Genomic DNA, 12,687 nt, shown 5'->3' on the forward strand with positions numbered 1-12,687 from the left:
CACTTTTTCTTTTGGGGTGTCTAGCTAATGAGAACACCAGTTAAGTTACTGACACGAGGTTCCTGATTTGTTACGCACTTAAAACATAATCTGTCTTGCAAAAAATGATCCTAATAAATATACTTAAAATAGTTATCAAAATCGGGGGGCATAACCCACAAGAACGGTTGTTGATGAAGAACTGTGAGATAATGATCCAACTTGATAAAGAGAAGAGGCTTGAAGATTGTAGAAAGAAGACGTTTGATAGCATAAGTGTGGCAAACACTTTGACTCATCTAGAAGGTCTACTAAAGGAGAGATTTTAAGAGCACGTGAGAGGCATGTGCTATGACTAAGAGCTGGAGTCTTTATAAGGCAAAAGTCTTCTGGTTTTCAATTGGGCGAGAGAGTGAGGGACGACGTCATCGTCTTCTTCACCGGAGCTCCAAGCTTCAAGAGAGATAGAGAGAGAGACCAAGAGAGAGAAGAAATACAGAGAGGTTGTATGTTCTTGGGGTCTTGGGTAGTCTCATTCTTTAGGATTCTCTTTTCCTTGTAAACCAATCAGAGTGTGATTGGTGGTGAGTGATCTTCGTGTACAAACCCGTCGGAGGTGGTTTCTGATTTCATCTATGGAAGTTGGGGACCGAAAGGTCCTAACCGGATGTAGCGGTTCGTTAACACCGTGAACCGGGTCAATTGTGTGTGTTCTTGGTTCGTCGGAGTTCGCCGGAATCGATCGGAGTGGAATTGACGGAACTCGATTCCTCAACAAGTGGTATCAGAGCGCAAGGTTATGGCGATGCACGGATTAGCTTCGGATTCTCAAGTGATTCGTCGATTACTCAAGAACGAACCGGAGGAAGAAGAAAGATGAAGCGTTACGGGTTTATGATATCACGAGATCACTTGGTGACTGATCTTGAATCAGTTAATTATGGAGCCAGAAAGAGTTCTACGATGGAGAGTCTCAGTGATTAGCAATTGTAGGTTCTGGAAAGAGGAAACAGAATCAACGATGAACACATTCATCATCACAACGTCAAAGAAGACGCACCGTAGGAGTCACCGTTACGGAAACGTCGCAAGCTTGAGGAAGAAGAAGATATCAGTTGGGTTCATGTTGATATCACAGGTCTTGAAGGAAGACATGTTTGTGGTGAAGAAACTCAGTGATGGTGATGATTTCAAGAAGGTGAAATCATGGAGCAGTAAGTTAATCTCTCTACTCTCGGTGATGAAGCGGCACTGTTACTGCGAGCATGGTCGGTAGATGATCTTGGAGGCTTCAAGATTGGTCAGCACAAATCAGTCAAGACTGAAGGAAGAGCAGTGGAGCAATGAGGTTTTGTTCGTGTTCTGGGTTGTGTGTTCGTTGAGGCTAACGCGAGGAGGATGTCTCAACGCCAGGCTGAGAGCTTTCGACGCAGGGTTATGCAATAAGAAAGAATCGAGCAAGCGTAAGGCTCAAATCTCAGAGTTGATGTTTCTGGTACTCATGGTCTGTGAATCTCAAAGAACAGGAAACTGGTAAGAACATAAGGGCGGCATACTAGTTTTACAAAAGAAGATAGCCAAAGTTGTACTGGGTTCAAGTTGTTTTCTTTGGTTAAATCTTGGTGTAAAAGGATGAGATGCTGCTGGTGTTCAAGTGTTTGCTGAGGTAATAAGCTGGAGTAACCACTTAGATCAAAGGACTAGGGGACGCCTTAGGAGGTTTGACTACTGTGTGTTGGTGGAAGCTTATATATCAGTTCGGGTTTTCAGAGTTCAGAGAATATATGGTGTATTGAGTATGGATAAAGATCAGAAAACAGGTTATGAGAGCAGTGAAATAACTTTGAAGGTTTTCAAGTTATGGTACAGATTTGAGTGAAGGTTGTGTGCTTGATTAGTCTCAGAGGTAAAGATCAGACGGTTAAGTCTGAGAAGTCTACAGAACGTGGTTCACATGGTCAAGAGGTTGATCGTGAAATCTGTGAGGTTCAGATTGGTGAATCAAAGTGAAAGGCGTTTGTCTTATGAGCTTTGTGAAGCAGTAGATGGTGAGTTCTGAGGCGTGCTGATCCAGGGAGTGCTGCACGTTAAATCTCGAGGTCCACATATGGTCTAAAGGAGTGCTGCAAGGAAGCTGCTGAAGTAAAATAAATCTGAAAAAAAAAGATTTATGTCTGTGAGAAGAACATGAAGAACGTGTATGTTCTGTAACAATGGCTGGACAGAGACTGAGACAAGATCATATTGGAGTTTTCAGTGGCAGCAAAGAAAAACTTGTGGAGCAGTGTTATTTTCAGAGGAGTTTTTGAGAAGAAACCCAGAGAGTATCAACGAGTTCAAGGTTCAGCATGGTCTCATCAGATGGAGGGTTCAGCGTGTGATTATAATGTGTGGAGAAGATGTCGGGAGTCAGCATGGTTCTTCATAGAGGATATGAATTACAAGGACATCAAGGCAGAGTCAAAACAGGTATGATCAGATTTTATCTAACATACATTTGAGCTCTGATTTTGCAGGTAATCACAGGAAAAGAAGAACAGTTCGAGCTGGAGCTGTTCGAGGGAATAACCGAGCTGGACAACTCAAAGAGGTCTCTATCAGTAGCGAGAAGGAGGCAAAGAGTGTTATCAAAGTCAAGAGGGAATCAGTTTGGAGCAGAGGAGACGTGTGTAAAGCAAATAGACAGCCTGATTTGCTGATACATTAATGCTCATGTGGGAGCTGAAGCTACAAGCTCTGTTTTGAAGTAACTGAGACAAGCTCAGGTTAGAGCTGTTGTGACACAGAGGTAGTGTACCTTGACAGGGAAGATGATTACTCTTGGTGAAACTGATGGTGGAATCAGTGGTATAGAAACCAGTGGAGGTTTTGGGTTTCTAGTTTACACGTCAACTGAGATATGGCGTTGCTGGTTATGTGGAGATCTGGACAATAGACTCAAGGCTAAGGCTCTGCTTAAGAAAGTCTCAAGTAATGTCAAGATGTCAAGGAGATATAACAGGTGCAGTCATTCACGGAGGGAATGATAGTAACAGCCAAGGTCAATTCAGTTGAGTGACGTAAGGAAGCAAAGGGGAAGCGTCTTGGTGGATCTTCTGATATTAAAAAGATTTGTTGCAGTGGCTGCAGTGATAATGAGTGTGCAGTCTGAGACACATTATCAAGGATTACGCCATGGTTAAAGTTCAAGTCAGTGATGATTAACTGTGAAAGGTGGAGCTAAAGCTGAGAAAATATGAAGCTTTGAACGATTCAAGCTTCGGGTGGAGTCTCTGCAAATAAATGAAGAGCACGGCTACTTCAGATGTTGAGTTGCAGGTGGAGTACTGAAGTCAGACGTTTTCAGAGGATGGTAGCTCACAGCAGGAAAAGTTAATAGGGAATGAGTCACTGATTTGTTTTCTGATAGGATCCATGGGTGATAAAAGTCTGCAGAAGACAAGGATCCAAGTTCAGAAAGAGATGTCAATAGGTTTAGTCACAGGTTGGTTTCATCAGAGGTAAAAGTGGAGGCTGCTCAGTTCTGATGGAGTAATTGTTGGCGGTAGTGACATCTAGTGTACAGTTGCAGGCATCTCAAGGATAATGAGATGGTGGTGTTAATATTTGAGATGGGGACACGTTGAAGAGGCTGGTTGCAAAGTCTGTTGCAGGGTCTGCAAGAACGGTTTCAGTAGCATCGATGCAAAGGAGCTTCATAGTCAGGAAAAAGGATAATGAAGTATGGTCATCTCAGAAGGTTAAGCAACTGAAGGCATTCATGATTGAATGGAAATGCAGAGAAGTCAAACTGCATTGGGGTAAAGAACAAGTGAGTTTTACTTGTGTCTTTGGAGCATCACAAGAAAGAGTTCGTCTCAGGAGAACAGAGAAGTTATACTCACGTTGAAGTGGAGCAGCATTCTCAGCATGCTTGAAGAATGCAAATGAATAAGAAAGAGGTACTGATTGGGTCTGAGACAGAATGTGATGCAAACACCAAGTCTGGTGTGATTTCTCATACAAGTAAAGGTGTGAGAGGGTGGCACAGCAGAGAAGAGATATCAGGGTTCTAGAGGAGATATCTTAAGGTCTGGTGCACAGAGAAGTCTCAGGAGCACTACAAGAGGCTGTTAGTGTGAGACGTGGGTGAAAGGAGAAATCAGCAGTGAGGTTTAAGCTGTTGATGCAGGTCTGTTGGAAGATTGCTTGCGCCAGGGTTGCATCCAGAGTCAGTCTAGCAGAGTTAACAGTTAGACGATGGGTTCATTGTACTGATGGTGGTACAAAGGGTTCGCAGCAAGTATGACGCAGAAGGGTTTTTTGAACAAGGTTAAGTAGAGATAATTGCTTCGAAAGTCTTTCTAGCGAGGTGGAGTTAGACGGCGTGTTATGTTGGAAACAACATCGGAGCAGAGTGATGCTTAAGAGTTCAACAAGTGACTGTAAGTTCAATCTCAGGTTTTAATTAAACTGACATATTGTTGGTTGAGATTGTTTTGCAGGTATGAATCAAGGATTGCTTTAGGTTGAAGCATGTATGATTCAAGAACCTTTGCAAGTGATTCAATGGAGTTTGTTTCTAAACGTCAGTGCACATGACCAGAAACAAACAGCTATAGCAGAAGAATCATGTTGCAGGAAGAAAGGTTAAGTTTTCTCAATCACTTTAACAGGCTGATGGTTGTGACAGAAACCATAGTGGTAACTGTGTGATTGACTAACCTAATAAGCAGTCATGCTTAGGAAAGGTTTCTGTTGGATATTAACAAGTTTGAGATGATCACTTTACTTGTTAATGTTCTGTTTCTGAGTGGTTTAACTCAGGTATCCAGATGATGAAAACACATGATCAATGAGAGTTTAGCTTGGCAAAGGAATGTGTCGAAGCAGGTATAGCTCAGGAGGAGACATGGAGATGTCAAGAGCTCAAACAGGGACGTGTTTACTTATGTGATCATTGAGCTTGAGCTTGACTAGTGTCTGGTGTCATTGATGGTGCAGTAAGTTTAGGGATTAAATTTACTACTGTGTTTTGGGTTGTATGAGTGAGACTTATGCAGGTACATGAAGATGAAATGCCAAGTCTAGAGCCGGGTCAAATGGGTTCGATAGGCAGCTCTTACAAGGATGTTCTCAAGCTTGAATCAAGGTGGAGATTGTGAGATAATGATCCAACTTGATAAAGAGAAGAGGCTTGAAGATTGTAGAAAGAAGACGTTTGATAGCATAAGTGTGGCAAACACTTTGACTCATCTAGAAGGTCTACTAAAGGAGAGATTTTAAGAGCACGTGAGAGGCATGTGCTATGACTAAGAGCTGGAGTCTTTATAAGGCAAAAGTCTTCTGGTTTTCAATTGGGCGAGAGAGTGAGGGACGACGTCATCGTCTTCTTCACCGGAGCTCCAAGCTTCAAGAGAGATAGAGAGAGAGACCAAGAGAGAGAAGAAATACAGAGAGGTTGTATGTTCTTGGGGTCTTGGGTAGTCTCATTCTTTAGGATTCTCTTTTCCTTGTAAACCAATCAGAGTGTGATTGGTGGTGAGTGATCTTCGTGTACAAACCCGTCGGAGGTGGTTTCTGATTTCATCTATGGAAGTTGGGGACCGAAAGGTCCTAACCGGATGTAGCGGTTCGTTAACACCGTGAACCGGGTCAATTGTGTGTGTTCTTGGTTCGTCGGAGTTCGCCGGAATCGATCGGAGTGGAATTGACGGAACTCGATTCCTCAACAAGTGGTATCAGAGCGCAAGGTTATGGCGATGCACGGATTAGCTTCGGATTCTCAAGTGATTCGTCGATTACTCAAGAACGAACCGGAGGAAGAAGAAAGATGAAGCGTTACGGGTTTATGATATCACGAGATCACTTGGTGACTGATCTTGAATCAGTTAATTATGGAGCCAGAAAGAGTTCTACGATGGAGAGTCTCAGTGATTAGCAATTGTAGGTTCTGGAAAGAGGAAACAGAATCAACGATGAACACATTCATCATCACAACGTCAAAGAAGACGCACCGTAGGAGTCACCGTTACGGAAACGTCGCAAGCTTGAGGAAGAAGAAGATATCAGTTGGGTTCATGTTGATATCACAGGTCTTGAAGGAAGACATGTTTGTGGTGAAGAAACTCAGTGATGGTGATGATTTCAAGAAGGTGAAATCATGGAGCAGTAAGTTAATCTCTCTACTCTCGGTGATGAAGCGGCACTGTTACTGCGAGCATGGTCGGTAGATGATCTTGGAGGCTTCAAGATTGGTCAGCACAAATCAGTCAAGACTGAAGGAAGAGCAGTGGAGCAATGAGGTTTTGTTCGTGTTCTGGGTTGTGTGTTCGTTGAGGCTAACGCGAGGAGGATGTCTCAACGCCAGGCTGAGAGCTTTCGACGCAGGGTTATGCAATAAGAAAGAATCGAGCAAGCGTAAGGCTCAAATCTCAGAGTTGATGTTTCTGGTACTCATGGTCTGTGAATCTCAAAGAACAGGAAACTGGTAAGAACATAAGGGCGGCATACTAGTTTTACAAAAGAAGATAGCCAAAGTTGTACTGGGTTCAAGTTGTTTTCTTTGGTTAAATCTTGGTGTAAAAGGATGAGATGCTGCTGGTGTTCAAGTGTTTGCTGAGGTAATAAGCTGGAGTAACCACTTAGATCAAAGGACTAGGGGACGCCTTAGGAGGTTTGACTACTGTGTGTTGGTGGAAGCTTATATATCAGTTCGGGTTTTCAGAGTTCAGAGAATATATGGTGTATTGAGTATGGATAAAGATCAGAAAACAGGTTATGAGAGCAGTGAAATAACTTTGAAGGTTTTCAAGTTATGGTACAGATTTGAGTGAAGGTTGTGTGCTTGATTAGTCTCAGAGGTAAAGATCAGACGGTTAAGTCTGAGAAGTCTACAGAACGTGGTTCACATGGTCAAGAGGTTGATCGTGAAATCTGTGAGGTTCAGATTGGTGAATCAAAGTGAAAGGCGTTTGTCTTATGAGCTTTGTGAAGCAGTAGATGGTGAGTTCTGAGGCGTGCTGATCCAGGGAGTGCTGCACGTTAAATCTCGAGGTCCACATATGGTCTAAAGGAGTGCTGCAAGGAAGCTGCTGAAGTAAAATAAATCTGAAAAAAAAAGATTTATGTCTGTGAGAAGAACATGAAGAACGTGTATGTTCTGTAACAATGGCTGGACAGAGACTGAGACAAGATCATATTGGAGTTTTCAGTGGCAGCAAAGAAAAACTTGTGGAGCAGTGTTATTTTCAGAGGAGTTTTTGAGAAGAAACCCAGAGAGTATCAACGAGTTCAAGGTTCAGCATGGTCTCATCAGATGGAGGGTTCAGCGTGTGATTATAATGTGTGGAGAAGATGTCGGGAGTCAGCATGGTTCTTCATAGAGGATATGAATTACAAGGACATCAAGGCAGAGTCAAAACAGGTATGATCAGATTTTATCTAACATACATTTGAGCTCTGATTTTGCAGGTAATCACAGGAAAAGAAGAACAGTTCGAGCTGGAGCTGTTCGAGGGAATAACCGAGCTGGACAACTCAAAGAGGTCTCTATCAGTAGCGAGAAGGAGGCAAAGAGTGTTATCAAAGTCAAGAGGGAATCAGTTTGGAGCAGAGGAGACGTGTGTAAAGCAAATAGACAGCCTGATTTGCTGATACATTAATGCTCATGTGGGAGCTGAAGCTACAAGCTCTGTTTTGAAGTAACTGAGACAAGCTCAGGTTAGAGCTGTTGTGACACAGAGGTAGTGTACCTTGACAGGGAAGATGATTACTCTTGGTGAAACTGATGGTGGAATCAGTGGTATAGAAACCAGTGGAGGTTTTGGGTTTCTAGTTTACACGTCAACTGAGATATGGCGTTGCTGGTTATGTGGAGATCTGGACAATAGACTCAAGGCTAAGGCTCTGCTTAAGAAAGTCTCAAGTAATGTCAAGATGTCAAGGAGATATAACAGGTGCAGTCATTCACGGAGGGAATGATAGTAACAGCCAAGGTCAATTCAGTTGAGTGACGTAAGGAAGCAAAGGGGAAGCGTCTTGGTGGATCTTCTGATATTAAAAAGATTTGTTGCAGTGGCTGCAGTGATAATGAGTGTGCAGTCTGAGACACATTATCAAGGATTACGCCATGGTTAAAGTTCAAGTCAGTGATGATTAACTGTGAAAGGTGGAGCTAAAGCTGAGAAAATATGAAGCTTTGAACGATTCAAGCTTCGGGTGGAGTCTCTGCAAATAAATGAAGAGCACGGCTACTTCAGATGTTGAGTTGCAGGTGGAGTACTGAAGTCAGACGTTTTCAGAGGATGGTAGCTCACAGCAGGAAAAGTTAATAGGGAATGAGTCACTGATTTGTTTTCTGATAGGATCCATGGGTGATAAAAGTCTGCAGAAGACAAGGATCCAAGTTCAGAAAGAGATGTCAATAGGTTTAGTCACAGGTTGGTTTCATCAGAGGTAAAAGTGGAGGCTGCTCAGTTCTGATGGAGTAATTGTTGGCGGTAGTGACATCTAGTGTACAGTTGCAGGCATCTCAAGGATAATGAGATGGTGGTGTTAATATTTGAGATGGGGACACGTTGAAGAGGCTGGTTGCAAAGTCTGTTGCAGGGTCTGCAAGAACGGTTTCAGTAGCATCGATGCAAAGGAGCTTCATAGTCAGGAAAAAGGATAATGAAGTATGGTCATCTCAGAAGGTTAAGCAACTGAAGGCATTCATGATTGAATGGAAATGCAGAGAAGTCAAACTGCATTGGGGTAAAGAACAAGTGAGTTTTACTTGTGTCTTTGGAGCATCACAAGAAAGAGTTCGTCTCAGGAGAACAGAGAAGTTATACTCACGTTGAAGTGGAGCAGCATTCTCAGCATGCTTGAAGAATGCAAATGAATAAGAAAGAGGTACTGATTGGGTCTGAGACAGAATGTGATGCAAACACCAAGTCTGGTGTGATTTCTCATACAAGTAAAGGTGTGAGAGGGTGGCACAGCAGAGAAGAGATATCAGGGTTCTAGAGGAGATATCTTAAGGTCTGGTGCACAGAGAAGTCTCAGGAGCACTACAAGAGGCTGTTAGTGTGAGACGTGGGTGAAAGGAGAAATCAGCAGTGAGGTTTAAGCTGTTGATGCAGGTCTGTTGGAAGATTGCTTGCGCCAGGGTTGCATCCAGAGTCAGTCTAGCAGAGTTAACAGTTAGACGATGGGTTCATTGTACTGATGGTGGTACAAAGGGTTCGCAGCAAGTATGACGCAGAAGGGTTTTTTGAACAAGGTTAAGTAGAGATAATTGCTTCGAAAGTCTTTCTAGCGAGGTGGAGTTAGACGGCGTGTTATGTTGGAAACAACATCGGAGCAGAGTGATGCTTAAGAGTTCAACAAGTGACTGTAAGTTCAATCTCAGGTTTTAATTAAACTGACATATTGTTGGTTGAGATTGTTTTGCAGGTATGAATCAAGGATTGCTTTAGGTTGAAGCATGTATGATTCAAGAACCTTTGCAAGTGATTCAATGGAGTTTGTTTCTAAACGTCAGTGCACATGACCAGAAACAAACAGCTATAGCAGAAGAATCATGTTGCAGGAAGAAAGGTTAAGTTTTCTCAATCACTTTAACAGGCTGATGGTTGTGACAGAAACCATAGTGGTAACTGTGTGATTGACTAACCTAATAAGCAGTCATGCTTAGGAAAGGTTTCTGTTGGATATTAACAAGTTTGAGATGATCACTTTACTTGTTAATGTTCTGTTTCTGAGTGGTTTAACTCAGGTATCCAGATGATGAAAACACATGATCAATGAGAGTTTAGCTTGGCAAAGGAATGTGTCGAAGCAGGTATAGCTCAGGAGGAGACATGGAGATGTCAAGAGCTCAAACAGGGACGTGTTTACTTATGTGATCATTGAGCTTGAGCTTGACTAGTGTCTGGTGTCATTGATGGTGCAGTAAGTTTAGGGATTAAATTTACTACTGTGTTTTGGGTTGTATGAGTGAGACTTATGCAGGTACATGAAGATGAAATGCCAAGTCTAGAGCCGGGTCAAATGGGTTCGATAGGCAGCTCTTACAAGGATGTTCTCAAGCTTGAATCAAGGTGGAGATTGTGAGATAATGATCCAACTTGATAAAGAGAAGAGGCTTGAAGATTGTAGAAAGAAGACGTTTGATAGCATAAGTGTGGCAAACACTTTGACTCATCTAGAAGGTCTACTAAAGGAGAGATTTTAAGAGCACGTGAGAGGCATGTGCTATGACTAAGAGCTGGAGTCTTTATAAGGCAAAAGTCTTCTGGTTTTCAATTGGGCGAGAGAGTGAGGGACGACGTCATCGTCTTCTTCACCGGAGCTCCAAGCTTCAAGAGAGATAGAGAGAGAGACCAAGAGAGAGAAGAAATACAGAGAGGTTGTATGTTCTTGGGGTCTTGGGTAGTCTCATTCTTTAGGATTCTCTTTTCCTTGTAAACCAATCAGAGTGTGATTGGTGGTGAGTGATCTTCGTGTACAAACCCGTCGGAGGTGGTTTCTGATTTCATCTATGGAAGTTGGGGACCGAAAGGTCCTAACCGGATGTAGCGGTTCGTTAACACCATGAACCGGGTCAATTGTGTGTGTTCTTGGTTCGTCGGAGTTCGCCGGAATCGATCGGAGTGGAATTGACGGAACTCGATTCCTCAACAAGAACTCCGAACATTTTGGGGGTAGAGTGTCTCTTTGTTGAAATTTGTGCACGTGGGAGTTCTGAAGAATGTCTTAAAGACTTTAGGCTGTGATTAAGCTGTGTTTAACCTGGTGTGAAAGCATTTGATGAAATATGTACAGTTATAAACCCTTAAAAGACTTTAGGTTTAGTTTAAGATTAGGGAGAATTGGAAAAATGGGACACTTTCAACTTTTGATTGTCACAATAGGATTTTTCATATTTTTGACAGTTTTGGACTTTTGTACCCTTCTTTATTGGAAAAAAATAGTAAATCAAATTTTAAAAATGTTAGAAAATATAAAAACTGTTGGATACATAAGTATGTCAATATATATGTTTACATTTGTTTTTAAAAAAATTGGAATCATATTTTATTTCATCTTCTACCTAAAGTTAGAATACTCATTCTGGTCGTCTAGCTAGTTTATAAACCGGATTCTAAGTTTTATACATATCTATATCTAAGCTATATACCGCAAACTAACCTTTGTGGCTAAGATAGAATCTGTTATGTTATAATCAAGAAATATGTCTTCGGTGTACCTACAGCTTGATAACGAGTTATAGCCGTGACTCAACGTTAGAGCTCGGCTATATTACGTACCATAACGTGTTCTGCCTTTTACCTTATATGACGCCTCGAGATAGAATACATGTCCCACCTACTATATGTTATTCTGGTTTAGATAGTATACATATTCCAGGCAAATCGTGAAAATTTGGAAACTTCTATATTCGGTTAAAGACGTTTTCTAAATCTAAAATAATTCGCGAAATTATTCGTAGGGATAAATTACAACATTAAAGTATTTGGTTTATTTCAGGAGGTTGTTTCTGCAATATAGAAAGTCTGGGGTTAATATTAAAATAATCAAACGATGAAGGACCCGAGTTGCAAAACAGCCAAGAATGGCCATTGTAGCTCACAAGCTTCCGGAAGACGGATGCGGCGGCGAAAGCTACGAACTGAACAACTCCGAAGCTTCAAGACGCCTTATCCATGGGATTGAGATGATGATTGGAGCTTGACGAGACAATGATTTAGTGGGGAAAGGAAAGTCGCGACGAGGAGATATGGACTCCCGGAAGAGGCGAAGGAGAGGGCTTTCCAATGAGGAGTCTTGATGGTGAGCTTGATTCCAACGATGAGCACAACCACGTGGTGGGACTGAGTACAGTGGATTTAATCTTCGATTTGTGACGAGAGGAGAGCTTGGTCGCGGTGGAGGAGCTCGCCGTTGAGTCGTGATTACGACAACGGTGGAGGAGCCTGCGGTTGAGGACCTCTTCACGATTTTTTTTCTTTTTTTTTTACGTTCTGTTTTTGATTTTTTAACTTTTTTCTTTTTAAAAAAATTGACAAAAACTACAAAACATCAAAATTAATTAGATAAATTGAAGGGTATAATGGTATTAAAAAGAATATAAATCCTAATTTCCTAAAAAATCTTACAGAAATCTTAAGGTGACAAATCAAAGTTCAAAGTGTCCTATTTTTCTAATTTTCCCTTAAGATTATCGAGCGGATAGAACATTTATGTAGCATACTGCGATCAATCTATAAACCTAATTAATATTGCAATATGAACGCTTTTAACAAAAATAACATATTATAAGTTCATAACTATGACATCTTTTTTCAAAAAAAAAAAAAACTATGACATCTATATAATACAATGGTTTGTTTTAGTATCACCATTGTATCGTGACCCATTCAAAACCTAGTAGAATGAATAATTAATATGTTTCAGGAACAGAAACTTATATACATTCAAATAAAAAAACATATTATTGTCTTATAGTTAACATAATTATAGTCTTTTGGTTTCAAGAACAAAAGCACAGGGTCAACTATAAATAGTTTTGTCCATATTGGATCACCATTCCATTTTGACCAAGAACAAAAAAGAGCCACCATTCCACATGAATTGGCTGGAAACATATAGCTTTACATGCTTAAAAAGAGACAATGTATTGACTATTCAGATCTACAAATAGTTGACTATCTCCTAATATAGTATGGTTAGTGGGGGGAT

General features: G+C 41.4%; 1 long non-coding RNA gene across 1 annotated transcript; it reads left to right on the forward strand.

Moving 5' to 3' along the window:
* The first annotated feature begins 76 nt into the window (after window positions 1-76).
* LOC130509250 (uncharacterized) lies at window positions 77-12,129 on the forward strand. Its single transcript, XR_008943378.1, has 2 exons — window positions 77-7,384; window positions 11,476-12,129. It is a non-coding gene; the product is annotated as an uncharacterized LOC130509250 (long non-coding RNA).
* Window positions 12,130-12,687: the final 558 nt, after the last annotated feature.

Source organism: Raphanus sativus, chromosome 3, assembly GCF_000801105.2.
Source record: "Raphanus sativus cultivar WK10039 chromosome 3, ASM80110v3, whole genome shotgun sequence".
NCBI lineage: Eukaryota > Viridiplantae > Streptophyta > Magnoliopsida > Brassicales > Brassicaceae > Raphanus > Raphanus sativus.